We start from the raw sequence: 15561 nt of genomic DNA on the forward strand, positions 1-15561 counted from the left end.
TTCATCCTTACTCAACTAACTGAAGCAATCAGCAACTGATGTATCAATCTCTCGGAACAAGTATTCATAGTTCAGACTGACTAATCCCAGACTTCCTGTGAACGTACACATTCAGTGCTAAAGACAACACTTGGCATCATCTTTATTGCAATTTGTGGTCTGAAAACGCAGCCAAAGATAACTTTAATAAAAACAGAAAATGCTGGAACTGCTCAGCAGGTCCTCGGCCTCCTGCACTGTTCTGATCAAGCTCAACGCAAACTCAAGGAAAAGCATCTCACCTTTCCGCAAGGCACTTTACAGCCTTCCAGCCTCAACATTGAGTTCAACAACTTTAAATAGAATTACATTGATTACATAGAATGTACAGCACAGAATCAGGCCATTTGGCCCAACGGTATGCTTCACATGAGTCTCCTCCCTCCCTAATTCATCTAATCCTATCAACATATCATAGAATCAAAGAATCATTGAACGTTACGGCACAGAAGTGGCCCTGGAAATAATGGATGCATTGGTGATCATCATCTAAAATTCTATAGACTCTGGAACAGTTCCTACAGATTGGAGGGTGGCAAATGTAACCCCACTATTTAAAAAAGGAGGGAGAGAAAAAACAGGGAATTACAGACCAGTTAGTCTAACATCAGTAGTGGGGAAAATGCTAGACTCTATTATAAAAGATGTGATAACAGAACACTGAGGGCATTAACAGGATTGGACAAAGTCAGCATGGGTTTATGAAAGGGAAATCATGCTTAACAAATCTACTGGAGTTTTTTGAGGATGTAATTAGTAGAATAGATAGGGGAGAACCAGTGGATGTGGTGGATTTGGATTTTCAGAAGGCTTTTGATAAGGTCCCACACAAGATGTTAGTGTGCAAAATTAAAGCACATGGGATTAGGGGCAATACACTGGCATGGATTGAGAATTGGTTGACAGACAGGAAACAGAGAGTAGGAATAAACGGGTCTTTTTCCGGGTGGCAGGCAGTGACTAGTGGGGTACCACAGGGATCAGTGCTTGGGCCCCAGCTATTCACAAAATATATATCAATGATTTGGATGAGGGAACTAAATGTAACATTTCCAAGTTTGCAGACAACACAAAGCTGGGGTGAGTGGGCAAGAACATGGCAGATGCAGTACAATGTGGATAAATGTGAGGTTATCCACTTTGGTTGTAAAAACAGAAAGGCAGATTATTATCTGAATGGTGATAGATTGGGAAAAGGGGAGGTGCAACGAGACCTGGGTATCCTTGTACACCAGTCACTGAAAGCGAGCATTCAGGTGCTGCAAGCAGTTAGGAAGGCGAATGGTATGTTGGCCTTCATTGCAAGAGGATTTGAGTACAGGAGTGGGATTTCTTACTGCAGTTATACAAGGCCTTGGTGAGACCACATCTGCAGTATTGTGTGCAGTTTTGGTCTCCTTATGTGACGAAGGATGTCCTTGCCACGGAGGGAGTGCAACGAAGGTTTACCAGACTGATTCCTGGGATGGCAGGACTGATGTCTGAGGAGAGATTGGGTCGACTTGGCCTATATTCACTGGAGTTTAGAAGAGTGAGAGGTGATCTCATTGAAACATATAAAATTCTAACAGGACTAGACAGACTAGATGCAGGGAGGATGTTCCCGACGGCTGGGGAATGCAGAACCAGTGGTCACAGTCTCAGGATACGGGGTATGCCATTTAGAACCGAGATGAGTAGAAACTTCTTCACTCAGAGGTGAACTTGTGCAATTCTCCACCACAGAAGGCAGTGGAGGCCAAGTCATTAGATGTATTCAAGAAGGAGATAGATATATTTCTTAATGCTAAAGGGATCAAGGGATATGGGGAAAAAGCGGGAACAGGGTACTGAGTTAGACGATCAGCCATGATCATTTTGAATGGCGGAGCAAGCCCGAAGGGCCGAATGGCCTACTCTTGCTCTATTTTCTATTTTTCTATAGAAGGAGGCCATTCAGCCCATCGTGTCCATGCTGTATCCTTCTATGCCTTCCTCACTCATGTGTTTATCAAGCTTCCCCTCAAATGCATCTATATTATTCGCCTCAACTACTCCTTGTGGTAGCAAGTTCAACAATCTAAACACTCTCTGGGTAAACATGTTTCTCCGAAGTTCCCTGTTGGAATTATTAGTGACAATCTTATATTTATGGCTCCTAGTTCTGGTCTCCCCCGCAAGTGGAAACATCTTCTCTACATCTACTCAATCAAACACTTTCATAATCTTAAAGATCTCAATCAGATCACCTTTCAGTCTTGTCTTTCCTAGAGAAAAGATCCCCAGCCTGTTCAATCTTTCCTGATAGGTATAACCTCTCAGTTCTGGTAGTCATCCTAGTAAATCTTTTTTTGCACCTTCTCCAGTGCCTCTAAATCCCTTTCATAATACAGAGACCAGAACTGTTCACAGTACTCTAAGTGTGGTCTAACCAAGTATACAAGTTTAACATAACTTCTTTAGATCATAACCACCTGAGAACATAAGAAACAGGAGCAGGAGTAGGCCATCCGGCCCCTCGAGCCTGCTCTGCCATTCAACAAGAGCATGGCTGATCTTCTATCTCAACGCCATTTTCCTGCACTATCCCCATATCCTGCGATGCCTTTAATATCTAGAAATCTATCGATCTCTGTTTTGAATGTGCTCAATGACTGAGCCTCCACAGCCCTCTGGGGTAGAGAATTCCAAAGATTCACCACCCTCTGAGTGAAGAAATTTCTCCTCATCTCACTCCTAAATGGCCCACCCCTTTATTCTGAGACTATGACCCCTGGTTCTAGACTCCCCAGCCAGGGGAAACATCCTCTCTGCATCTACCCTGTCGAGCCCTGTAAGAATTATGTACGTTTCAATGAGATCACCTCTCCCATTTTCTCAGGAAAGCAGATGCTGGTAATGGTTCTGCTGTAACCATTTACACCTCTTCGAGACCCCCCTTTTCCCTGGCTCTGTACTTGCTTACAAACTGTTTAATCTCTAACATCTTCCAGTTGTGATGAAAGGTCATCGACCTGAAATGTTAACTCTGTTTCTCTCTCCACAAAAGCTGCCTGACCTGCTGAGTGTTTCCAGCATTTTCTGTTTTTATTTCAGATTTCCAGTGTTTAAAGATAACTTTAACCCTACTTAAGGAGAGATTGGGATACTTCATACATGAAACTGGAGAGTTGATACTTGTCATGTTTACATGGTAGTCTGGAATCCAAAAATAACTTCCAGTGGAAATGTTATATTCCAATATTGGTTAATTGACATGTTAATTCTCTTGCTGTGCACTACGACAAACAACAACTTGCATTTCTATAGCTCCTTTAACATGAAAATAAAAGTTACAATGCCCTTCATAGAGGTATAGGGGAAAAAAACGATTTCTGAGGAAGGAGGAAGCCTCCGAAAGCTTGTGAATTTTAAAATAAAATTGTTGGACTATAACTTGGTGTTGTAAAATTGTTTACAATAGGGGAAAAAAACAAATGAAAGCAGAGATTACGAGGCGTGATCAAAAGCTTGGTCAAAGAAGTGGGTTTTAAGGAGGGCCTTAAAGGAGAAGACACAGGTAGACGGGCGGAAGGGGTTAGCGAGGGAATTCCAATGAGGTGGGGCCTAGCTGGCTGAAGGCACGGCCGCCAAGGCTAAGCTGAAGGGAAGGGAGGGATGCACAAAATCTTCTGTGAAGACAGCATTGTTTTGTTTTGGGAAGCTGACACTGCCTTTTAGGGCAGTGTGGGGTGGGGTGGGGTCCCCAAAAGCGTGGTAATATTAGAAGGTGGGCCCTCAGCAGTGTGCCAGAATTTGCAAAGGTTCCCTTCACATAGAAAAAGGTGAAAAGTTGGAATTGTAAGAAGCTCGCAGCAGGGAACTGAGTAAGTGTAGAGAAGGGGCTTTCTGTGGAATATGGTGAGGAGCCATCAAACCCCAGGCACCCGAGGGCCAGTTAAATTTCAACATTTGGATAGCCCTGATGATAGTGAAGACTTACTGCTAATATTAAACAATAAGAACCTGTGCCTGGTGATATTTTATTAAACTTGACCTCACCAGTTATACAGCAATGGGGCAAAGGTCAGGCAGTATGACACCTCTTGGAACTGATTTCATACCTCGATTTTATTCATTGTGGATGTCGTTGGCAAGGCCGGCATTTATTGTCCATCCCCCCAGTTGCCCTGCAAAGATGGTGGTGGGTCTTACCCTTGAACCTCTGGTACAACTGAATGGCTTGTTCGGCCACTTCAGAGGGCAGTTAAGAGTCAACCACACCGATGTGGGACTAGAGAGACCTATAGGCTCAGACTAGGTAAGGACAGCAGGTTTCCTTCTAAAAGACATTAGTGAATCTGCTGGGTTTTTATGACAAGGCAACAACTTCATGGTCACATTTACTGATGCCAGATTTCCAGATTTCTTAAACTGAATTCAAATTCTCAAACTCACGTTCTCTGGATTATTAGTCCAGGCCTCTGGATTACTAGTCCAGTAACATAACCACTACACTACTGTACCCACATCTTTGGACGACTGCACCTGCAAACACTATACAGTGTTTGATCCAAAACACTTCATATTAGAAGCATAACTAGCCTATAAATAGCATTAGGTCCTGTCCTGTTATGAATCTCTCAACATGCAATATACCTTGCATCATGGAAGATGGAAGGGCAGAAAAGTCAGAGGATAGGAATGAGAGATGACCATTTATCCTATTCTTTCCTTTTAATTACTCGTTGAATGCCCTCTCTCACCATTTTCATCTCCATCCCTGCCCTGACTGCAGGCTTGACTTTCTGTATTGCTTGTGTGCATCATTTATCAAGACGTGAAATCCCACTGTCATAGCTTGCTGTGCAGGCTGTAGATTTGTCACACTCATAATTCTTATCAGAGCTATCTTGCAGTGAATAGGACTGTAGCAGCAAAATTTCACTGTTTATCTAGAGCAAATTATTGCAGGCCAGGCAGCCATGAATCTTTTAACATTTTCTTTTGTCCCTCTGATTTTCTCTCCTCCTCTCCTGAAGTAGCTAGCCCCTGCTGGAGTATGATCTCATGGAGGCTGGTAGTCCTTCAGCATCTCCTCTTCCCCCCACCCCCCCAACCTCCCCACCCCACCCCATTCTTTACGCACAAGCCTGGGAAGTCAGAGTGAGCAGCCTTTTTGATGGCGGAATATGTCTCAGCTGAGGCCGAGCCTGTCCTCATCTGAGAACTCTGCGCTCCTCCAACTCTTGTGCACGCCCTACTCCCTCCGCCCCCACCATTGGTGGCCGTGCCTTCAGCTGCCTAGACCCTAAGCTCTGGAATTCCCTCCCCAAACCTCTCTGCCTCTCTACCTCTCTCTCCTCCTTTGAGACGCTCCTTAACACCTAACTCTTTGACCAAGCTTTTGGGCACCTGTCCTAATGTCCCCTTCTTTGGTTCGGTGTCAGTTTTTGTCTGATTGTGAATCTCCTTGGGACGTTTTACTACGTTAAAGGCGGTGTATAAATGCAAGTTGTTGTTTTTGTTCTTGACACTCATGCTTTGCAGCACAGACCACTAGATAGTGATCAGAAGTAGGAACCCTGGCTTGTTGTTTCTTCTCCCTTATCCTAAGTGTGCTGAGGCCAATCGCAGCACCCCTACTGAGATCAGCTCACTCGGCATGGAACATGGAACCTTGTTGCCTTGTGTGACTCAGTACTAACCGGGCACTGCAGTTACTCACTGAACCACTGGGGGAGCTCGAGCGCTATTTCATTAATACAACTCAACAGAGCAGGTTCATACAATAGCAAGTGACACAGCAATTTGTTTAGGCCTTTCAATTTTATTGCAAAGAACTTATGAATTTCATTCATAATTGCAAAGAACATTGTATTGACATGAACACTAGTGGAAGCAGATTCAAAAATAACTTTCAAAAGGGAATTGGGTAAATACACGTAGGGGAGAAAATTGCACGGCTATGGGATAACAGCTGGGGGTGGGGGAGAGGGATGGGACTAATTGGACAGCTCTTTCAAAGAGCCGACACAAGCATGATGGGCCGAATGGCCTCCTTCTGTGCTGTAAGGTTGTATGATTCTATGATTCTAAGGCAACGAATGCAGGGGAACTTCCTGTCCACTGTAGGAAATGATGCAATCTTAACTTCTAAATCACAGTGTTGAAGAAGTTGAATGGAAACCCATCTCTTCGTTTGTAAAAGGGACTGAGCTACGGACGATTGTTTGAACCAGCAGTTGTGCTCAGTTGCATCCAAACCAATGCCGGCTATAATGGGAAGCGACCTTTCAGCTTATCCAAGATTATAATAGGGGAGGATTTGTCCTTTGAAAAAGGTTGTTCCAATGATCAGATTCTTATTGTCTCTGGAAAAAAAAACAGCTTACATTAGGACAAACAAATTCAGCTGCTGTCTTCTTAAATTTGTATTTAACTGCCAAAGAGCGGCAGTAAAAAGGTGATTTGTATGCAAAGAATGGACGTTCTCTACACAAACTTAATGGGATCACATCCAACAGACTCAAGCCGTTTTATGTTCGTGCACTGGTTGAATAAAGCGTAAAGCAAATACTCAGGATGCTAATGCCTTGTAGCCTGTGAACAAGTTAATTACTTGATAATGAATGGAGCTGGACCATTCCATTGTGAAGCGTAATGCAGGCGGGTGCAGGAGATACTGTCCAAAGGCCCAGGGAAATATTTGTGGAGTTGCTTGCCGTAATCATCAAAACATCCCAAAGCACTTCACACCGTCTGTACTTTGTGTAGTGGTGCAGCGACTGTTGTTATATTGACAGACATGACAGCACCACTAACCACAGTGTGATGAATGAAAGGACTTGCCTTTATAGTAACTTATTACATCCTTGGAACATCTCAAAGCGCTTCCGAACCAAGGGCTTTCGAAGCATGATCACTGTTGTTTTAAAGGCAAACACGGCAGCCAATTGAACACGTCCAGGTACCACTAACCGAGAGTGAGATGAATGGCCAGTTAATTTGTATTTCTTTTGCTGATGTTGATTGAGAGAGGAAAGATGGCCAGGACACAAGTGTAATTACCTGTTCTTCTACTAATTGTGGTACCTACATCAGCAGCCAGACGGTACCTTACTGGCATTTCCAACAATACTGCACCAGAGTGTCAGTCTACTTTATATGCTCAAATGCTGATGTGGGTCTTGAACTGATAACCTTCTGACCTCTAGGGTTGAGTGCCATCAACTACATCAAACTGGCACTGCTTGTGACAGTAATCATGCGCTTTAATATAGTTACTCAGTCAAGAGACGAACAGCAATGGAAAATAATATATTCAGTCTGGAATGGATTCGCATTCATTAATTTACCCGAAGGAGCCAAGATTCTCATTTCTAGTGCATCAAGCAATGAATTGTGCTGTCTTCGAAGTGTGATTAACCAAAGTACTAGATTATAAGCAACCAGTAAAGAGGGGCAACTTGTCCAGAGTTCGCTACATCCCTGCTCTCAGAAGGACTTCTAAGCATACTCAGCACAGTTACAAATCAGGTCTCATTTGCATGAACTGCGTCAACACTCTGCACTAGTTATCCAGTAATTATTAGGCAGGGGTATGTTTTATCTAAAACTGCGTTAATCAGACATGACTGCAGAGGCGATGTTAGAATATTGTGTTGACACAACAAAAAAGCTATCCTATAATCACTGCCTCAGCAATGTATAGATCCAAAGCGATGTTTTTCCATATTAACATACAATGAGGCAAATTTACAGTATTGGTACCACTTTGCTGCAGGAAATATGCGCTTTACTGTTCTCTGATACCCTTAAGGGTTTTTTCTATAATGGGTTGGGTTTGAAAGGGTGGCCTAAGAGTCCGCTCCTCCCAAGTTACTTTTAGATTGTGCTGTTGGACTTACTCTGATCCAGTAGTCAAGATGACACATATAGTCACTGCAATTATGTCATGATATCATCAATTAGTGACATCATGCACTAAAGCATATAAAAGCTGATGGCATTGTGGCGTTGCACAATGGAGGCATGCCAAGGTGTCAGCCTCGGCTTACTGGTAGCACTCTCAGCCCACTCTCACCTCTGAGTCAGAAGGTTGTAGGTTCAAGTTCTACTCTAGAGACTTGAGCACATAATCGAGGCTGACACTTCAGGGCAGTACTCAGGGTGAGGTGCACTGTCGGAGGTGTCGTCTTTTGGATAAGACGTAAAACAAAGGCCCTGTCTGCCCTCTCAGGTGGACGTAAAAGATCCCATGACACTGAAGAAAAGCAGGGGAGTTCTCCCTGGTGTCCTGGCCAATGTTTTTTCCCTCAACCCACGTGACTAAAACAGATTATCTGGTCATTATCATATTGCTGTTTGTGGGACTTTGCTGTGAGCAAATTCGCTGCCATGTTTCCTACATGATGTGGAGATGCCGGTGATGGACTGGGGTGGACAAATGTAAGGAATCTTACAACACCAGGTTATAGTCCAACAATTTTATTTTAAAATCACAAGCTTTCGGAGATTATCTCCTTCGTCAGGTGAGTGAATAAGGTTCTCAAATCGCATATCTTATATTAGGCTGGGACACCATCACACCAATCAAAGGTGTCGTTGGTGTTCAGACAGGTTAGCCACGGAAAACAGTAGGTCCCAGTATGCTGAATACACATTGTGTCAAATTACACAGACAGAGAGAAAGAGACCCGAAAGGCAGAGAGAGAGCGAGAGAATATTAAAAACAGATAACTTTTTTTTCCCCCTTGCTGGTGGGGTTACGTGTAGCGTGACATGAACCCAAGATCCCGGTTGAGGCCGTCCTCATGGGTGCGGAACTTGGCTATCAATTTCTGGCCCGATATAAAAGCAGTTTCAATTCATCGCCACAGATTGCTCCCACCAGAAACAGACAGGTAAATACAGGTTCTTCGCCTTAGTGTTAAGCAACTCTCCAGGTGTAACCCGTGTTTGGAAGGATGAAACCTGTCATTGTATTGGTATGTGTAGATTGTGTGTCAATCTCACATGACCATTTTACTGAAATCCCAGTGACAACACTGAAATGGTATTTAAGATTAATTTAAAATTGGGTAAGTTCGCAAAACTTCAAATTCTCGGTCAACAGACAATTTGGGCAAACTGTATATAGTTGAATTAATATATGTCATAATGATGTGCTCTGCCTTGGATTACATGTTTGCGAAATGTTTCTCAGTTGCTCTGCCACACCTGGTCCTTAGTGCATTGTCTTCCATGAGTGAGACTAGCTTATTCAAGGCTTCTTCGAAATCCTAAGACTTACTTAATTCATGAAAGTTGTTGGTAGGCATTGAAAATACATGGACAGCTGTGATAAAACCTAGAATTCCGTTAGCTTTTTTTAACAGCCTTTTCAACCTGAGATGCCGTCTTTGATGTCCTGTGAACCTGTACTCCCAAATTCCTCTGTTCTTTCACAGCACCGAGCTTACATCCATACAGAGCCGAATTACTGCTTTCCTTTTTACCAAAATGCATCATTTCACACTTACTGACATTGAATTCCATCTGCTACTTTTTAACCCGTTCCATATGAATATATGAACAGGAGGAGGCCATTCAGCCCCTCGCGCCTGTTCCCCCATTCAATGAGATCATGGCTGATCTGCTCCTCAACTCCATGTATTCGCCTTGGCTCCATATCCCTTAACACTCCTTGGCTAGCAAAAATCTATCAATCTCAGATTTAAAATTATTAATTGAGCTAGCATCTACTGCTTTTTGTGGGAGAGGCTTCTGCACGTCATAGAATCACAGAATGGTTACAGCAAAGAAGGAGGCCATTTGGCCCAATGAGCCCATGCTGGCTCTTTGTAAGAGCAATCCAATTAGTCCCATTCCCCTGCTCTTTCCCCATAGCCCTGCAAATGTTTTCCCTTCAAGTATTTATCCAATTCCTTTTTGAAAGCCACGTGTGAATCTGTTTCCACCACCCTTTCAGGCAGCGCGTTCCGGATCATAACTACTCACTGCATAAAACAGAATTTCCTCATGTTGCCTTTGGTTCTTCTGCCAATCACCTTAAATGTGTGTCCTCTGGTTTTCAGCCCTTCCGCCAATGGGAACAGTTTCACATACCCTTTGTGTGAAGAAGTGTTTCCTAACTTCTTTCCTGAATAGCCTGGCTCTGATTTTAATGTTATGTCTCCCTGCCATAGACTCCCCAACCTTTTTGAGCTTCCTTTGGTCTTCTAAAGAATTATACCTCCAATTGGTATCACCTGCATATTCCAACATCACTCCTTCTTGGCCTATATCGTACAGTGAACAGAAGTGGCCTCAGAACAGAACTCTGTGGGACACTGCTACCCACATCCAACCACTCTGAAAAACTGCCCTTAACTCTTATTTTCTGTTTTCTCCATTCAAACAAATTTTAATCTGGGTTGCTATCCTCTCCCGAATTCTATATACCCCTTAAACTTTTCTAGTAATCTCCCATGTGGTACCCTTTCAAAGGCTTTCCTAAAGTCCATGTACATCCACTGCACTTCCTCCATCTACCATGTCTGTTACCCCCAAAAAGTACTATATGAGGTTAGTCAAGCACGATCGTCCCTTTTGAAATCCGTGCTGGCTACGTTCTAACTATTTTCTCTTTATCTCGATACGTGGCAATTCCATCCTTAATTAAAGACTCAAAAATTTCCCCCACCACAGATGCTTAAGCTAACTGACCTGTATTTACCCAGATTAGCTCTACCTCCCTTTTACAAAATGGGTACCACATTGGTCACTCTGCAGTCCTCCGGCTCACATCCACACTCGGTAGTACCTTTCAAAGCTGCGTGTTGCTGCAATTTTGTTGGTAATTCCTTCATTAATGAGAAAAAACACAGGCACTCTTCTGTTTTTCAAGATGGCTGGCAGTACCCAGGAAAGAGGTATGGTCACCTAGAGTCATAGAGTTAGAGTCATAGAGTCATAGAGTTATACAGCACGGATAGAGGCCCTTCGGCCCATCGTGTCCGCGCCGGCCATCAAGCCCTGTCTACTCTAATCCCATATTCCAGCATTTGGTCCGTAGCCTTGTATGCTATGGCATTTTAAGTGCTCATCCAAATGCTTCTTGAATGTTGTGAGGGTTCCTGCCTCCACAACCCTTTCAGGCAGTGAGTTCCAGACTCCAACCACCCTCTGGGTGAAAAAGTTCTTTCTCAAATCCCCTCTAAACCTCCCGCCTTTTACCTTGAATCTATGTCCCCTTGTTATAGAACCCTCAACGAAGGGAAAAAGCTCCTTAGTATCCATCCTATCTGTGCCCCTCATAATTTTGTACACCTCAATCATGTCCCCCCTCAGCCTCCTCTGCTCCAAGGAAAACAAACCCAATCTTCCCAGTCTCTCTTCATAGCTGAAGCGCTCCAGCCCTGGTAACATCCTGGTGAATCTCCTCTGCACCCTCTCCAAAGCGATCACATCCTTCCTGTAGTGTGGCGACCAGAACTGCACACAGTACTCCAGCTGTGGCCTAACCAGTGTTTTATACAGCTCCATCATAACCTCCTTGCTCTTATATTCTATGCCTCGGCTAATAAAGGCAAGTATCCCATATGCCTTCTTTACCACCTTATCTACCTGTTCCGCCGCCTTCAGGGATCTGTGAACTTGCACACCAAGATCCCTCTGACCCTCTGTCTTGCCTAGGGTCCTCCCATTCATTGTGTATTCCCTTGCCTTGTTAGTCCCTCCAAAGTGCATCACCTCGCACTTTTCCGGGTTAAATTCCATTTGCCACTGTTCCGCCCATCTGACCAACCCATCTATATCGTCCTGCAGACTGAGGCTATCCTCCTCGCTATTTACCACCCTACCAATTTTTGTATCATCAGCGAACTTACTGATCATACCTTTTACATTCATATCCAAGTCATTAATGTAGACCACAAACAGCAAGGGACCCAGCACCGATCCCTGTGGTACCCCACTGGCCACAGGCTTCCAGTCACAAAAACAACCTTCGACCATCACCCTCTGCCTTCTGCCTCTAAGCCAGTTTTGTATCCAAAGTGCCAAGGCACCCTGGATTCCATGGGCTCTCTTTGTTTTGGCTGTACGAATCCTATGCAACTGGACGCTACCAATTTGCCGACCTCACGGAGTAAGTTGGTTGGTCTGAGGAGCAGGCTGATTCACGCTGGGTCAGTGGAGGGTGCTCGTCTGTAGGCTGGGATGAAGGCTGTCTCTTGGAGCACAGTAGATGGAGGCTGCTTTATGTTACATACGGCTGAGCTCTACCTCACCTGGGACTGCCTTGTCCTCGACACATTGGCCCAGAGATTGCACGGAGTGGCGAACCAGCACTGCTCGCCGCTCCATAGATTTATACTCACCCCACTAACTTACCGCAGTCTTTACTTGCTCTAATACGAAGCGGAGAAGAGCCCTGCGTTAGCTCCAGCGAAGCTAGGACCCATGGGATAGGCCAGAGGACCACGGTCTCCCCTCGACCAATCAGATTGCAGCATTTTTGACAAGCTGCGAACAGTTTCTGCAAATTGAATGTAAAATCCAGGAAGTGAAAGGTACAACACTAAAATCATTTGTAAAATTATACAAATTGTTATAGATGGCAAAAAAAGACAGGGTAAGAAATAATTGAATGAAATAAAAAGAGACAGAAGGGAAAAGTAAAAAAAAATGTTCTTAATTTTTATAAAAGCTTTTTTGTGACCAAAAACTATTAAAATAAGGAGTAATAAGACTTCACATTTTTAAAAGTTAATGATTGCCAAACAACTAAAAATTAAGACTTACTGTGCTATTAAAACTTAATTTAGACCTGGTATTTTTAAGCGTACCTGTTTTGTGGTGATAATACTTACTTTCCTGCTGGGCAGATGAACAAGTTGACACCGGTCCAATGATTTATCTGATTGCAGCCGGCGATATACCTTTAACCCGATGCTGTCATATCGCCGGCCAGGAGGAGCAAGTTCCGGATTTCCGCGTTTCATTGCACATGTGCGAACCCCGGAACTTGCTCTTCCATTTTGCCACTAACAACGGTGAGCGCTGTTGTGCTCTCCGTTCATTTCCAAGCAATTTCTGCCCCATTGTTCAACGTGAAAAAACTGTTCCTTTTAGCGCACTGCCACATCTCAACCAAAAAGAAAATTAGCCCATTGCATATGTCTAGCATTGTAATTTTGGACAACTCACAATACTGCAAGTTATAAACCATCCTATTAAAATTGTTCCCTGCACTATGGGTAGAAGCTGAGCACAATTTGTATAGTGTAGTGGTTATGGTACTGGACTTATGCTAGTAGGTCGTGAGTTCAAATCCCAATCATGGTAAGTTGCGAAATTGAATTCAGTAAATCTGATAATTTGTGGGCTAGAACTAGGAGAGGAAATGACTGTAAAAGCTGTTGTCAAAACTCAACCAGTTCATAAATATTCTTCAGGGAAGTCCTGTTCTCCCATCACCCCTGTGGTCGCTGACCTACATTGGTTCCTGGTCCGGGAACACCTCGATTTTAAAATTCTCATCCTTGTTTTCAAATCCCTCCATGACCTCGCCCCTCCCTATCTCTGTAACCTCCTCCAGCCCTACAACCCTCCGAGATCTCTGCGCTCCTCCAATTCTTGCCTCTTGCGCATCCCCAATTTTAATCGCTCCACCATTGGCCCTAAGCTCTGAAATTCCCTCCCACCTCTCCACTTCTCTATCTCTCCCTCCTCCTTTAAGACCCACCTTAAAACCTACCTCTTTGACCGAGCTTTTGATCACCTGTCCTAATTTCTGCTTATGTGGCTCGGTGTCAAATTTTCTTTGATAACATTCCTGTGAAGCACCTTGGGACGTTTTACTACGTTAAAGGCGCTATATAAATGCAAGTTATTGTTGTTGTTGGAGGGAACCTGCCAACTCTGTTTGTTTTTGCATACATGTGACTCCAGTCAACGCTATTTGGTTGACTGTTAATGCCCTCAGAGCTACTAGGAATGATCAATAAATACTGGACTGCCTATAGTGACACCACTATTCCCGGCCAGAATGGAGATGATTGGTTAATTTCCCTTTCAATCACGCCTGCTGTAAGTCCCGCCCCGCTTCCAATTCATTGGCTGACACAGTGGCGTCAATAGAGACTCTGTAAATATTACCTTACCATCATCCCAAGATCAAAAAATTGCCTTACTATTGCAATATGGCACTTGATACATTGATGTTCTGAAAATTAAAGTACTCCACTCATCAAATGGAATTGATTGTTAATGGGAGACTAAGAGCCATAAAGGAAATTTGTTATGCAAATTACACAGGCTGTATGCACGGGCAGTTATTAAAATCAGTCAACCAGATTTAATCTGGTTAATAAAATAAGCCATTGATATTGTAACCCATTTGCACTTAATTTATATTTTGTTGTCTAAATTTCTCTCATCAAGAGATTCCTCAACAGATCTCAGACAATCAGCTGGTTTCCTAAGATCGATGGACACGGAAGCTGAAAAGCTTGTGACTAATGTCTGTCATAAAACCTGTAGATTAGCTTATTGACTATTGATGCTTTGTTGAGTCTATGCAAATGAGAGCAGCCATTTTGTACACATATTTTAACAACTTGCAGCCATGTTTCCTGTTGCCAGCACCCGTGGCGATACCAATAAAATTGGATGGAAAACCGGGAAACGATGTCATAGCAGTGACCTCTGCATGATTCATAATTTTCCATCTTGTGAAAAGAGTATCAATTTGCACTAATGTTCTTTAACTTGCAGTCACTACTAATTGAGGGCTATCAAATGGACAGCAGCAGGCGAGAAGTTATCCTTTCATCAGAACAGCTCTCATCTGAGATGTAACAACAACAACTTGCATTTATGTTGCGCCTTTAATATAGTAAAACATCCCAAGGCACTTCACAGGAACGTTATCAAACAAAATTTGACACCAAGCCACATAAGGAGATATTAGGACAGGTGACCAGGTCAAAGAGGTAGGTTTTAAGGAGCATCTTAAAGGAGGAGAGAGAGAGAGGTGGAGAGGTTTAGGGAGGGATTTCTAGAGCTAAGGGCCGAGGCACCTGAAGGCACGGCCGCCAATGGTGAGCGATTAAAATCGGGGATGTACAAGAGGCCAGAATTGGAGCAGCGCAGAGATCTTAGAGAGTTGTAGGGCTGGAGGAGGTTACAGAGACAACTAAGGCAACAAGTAACTGATTGGGAGGAGATGTGAGACGTGTCCAACACAAGGGAGTCGGAAAAGCAGAACAGCAATAGCTAATATTTAAAAAGTACCATTGTCGGCAAATGACAGGCAGGCAATGCTCTCCGCAAACTTCCCCCAAAATCTGCCGTTGGTGGGGATTTAAATACCCCTCCCCCACCCATCCCAGAAAGCTCATCTTTTTCTATAGTGGGGCCCTACAGGACATCCAAATGCTGGCTCGCTTGGGTTTGTAACTGATTTCGACCAGCAATAACACTAACTTTCTGTTTTCCATGCTCAGGCGAGGGGCAGATGCGAGGTTAAACGCGGAAATCGAAAATTTACTGTCTGAGATGCGCCCACTCCGCCGT

At 43.7% G+C, this 15561-nt stretch overlaps 1 long non-coding RNA gene across 5 annotated transcripts in view; it reads right to left on the reverse strand.

The window, feature by feature from the left end:
* Positions 1-5807: 5807 nt before the first annotated feature.
* LOC137332312 (uncharacterized) overlaps positions 5808-15561 on the reverse strand; it is a 41856-nt gene continuing 32102 nt past the window's right edge. For 2 of the 5 annotated variants that reach the window (XR_010965626.1, XR_010965625.1), the window contains 2 exons: positions 12376-12520; positions 5808-6371 (listed from right to left, as the gene is read on the reverse strand). This is a non-coding gene — a long non-coding RNA (uncharacterized lncRNA). Of the gene's footprint in view, positions 6372-10804; positions 10924-12362; positions 12521-15561 lie in introns of all 5 variants that reach the window. The other 3 variants (XR_010965629.1, XR_010965628.1, XR_010965627.1) reach the window with 3 other exon arrangements.

The sequence above is a fragment of the Heptranchias perlo genome, chromosome 14 (assembly GCF_035084215.1).
Source record: "Heptranchias perlo isolate sHepPer1 chromosome 14, sHepPer1.hap1, whole genome shotgun sequence".
NCBI classification, from domain to species: Eukaryota; Metazoa; Chordata; class Chondrichthyes; order Hexanchiformes; family Hexanchidae; genus Heptranchias; species Heptranchias perlo.